Raw genomic sequence first — 546 nt, forward strand, 5'->3', positions numbered from 1 at the left:
TTTGTGCCCGCGGCCTCCCGCCGCCCCCGGCCGCCGCCCGCTGTCAGCCGCCGCCCGGCCGAGCCCCCCGGCCCGCCCGCCCCGTACCGTGCGGCTCCGCCATCCTCCCGCGGCGCGCTCGGCACCGCTCCGCGCCCGGCCCTGCCCTGCCGGCCACCGTCTGTGCGCACCGAGCCGTCACGGGACCGCCCGCCCACGGCCCTCCCGCGGCTCTCGGGGCGGGCCCGCCGAGCGCGGACACCGAGCGCTTCCAGGTTACGGCGGAAGCGCCGCGTTGCCCCTGGCGACGGCGGGAGCGGGGCCGTGAGGGGCCGGAGCCGGGCCGGCTCCCCGCGGGGCTCGGGCAGGGCTCCCCTGCGCTGTCCCCGCGCCCGTGGCGGGTCCCTGGGTGGGTCCCGGCCCCGCACACCCGCTGAAAGCTGCCGTGGGGCCAGCGCTGCCGGGGTGCCCCGGGTGCGGAGCGCAGCCCGTAACTCGGCCGGTGACCCACTGCGGTTCATTAAAGTGTTACAGCAAACAGGAGGGGTTTCCTGCCGTTCCAACAGC

General features: G+C 78.9%; 1 protein-coding gene across 2 annotated transcripts in view; it reads right to left on the reverse strand.

The window, feature by feature from the left end:
• Window positions 1-221, reverse strand: part of SHOC2 (SHOC2 leucine rich repeat scaffold protein) — a 63,033-nt gene extending 62,812 nt beyond the window's left edge. Inside the window, exon 1 of one of the 2 annotated variants that reach the window (XM_041461226.1) lies at window positions 88-221. The gene's annotated coding sequence lies outside the window, so the exon portion shown is untranslated. The remainder of the gene's footprint in view (window positions 1-87) is intronic. The other variant, XM_041461227.1, reaches the window with a different exon arrangement.
• Between the last annotated feature and the right edge of the window lie 325 nt (window positions 222-546).

This window comes from Pyrgilauda ruficollis, unplaced genomic scaffold (genome assembly GCF_017590135.1).
Source record: "Pyrgilauda ruficollis isolate IOZ18807 unplaced genomic scaffold, ASM1759013v1 scaffold15, whole genome shotgun sequence".
Lineage (NCBI taxonomy): Eukaryota > Metazoa > Chordata > Aves > Passeriformes > Passeridae > Pyrgilauda > Pyrgilauda ruficollis.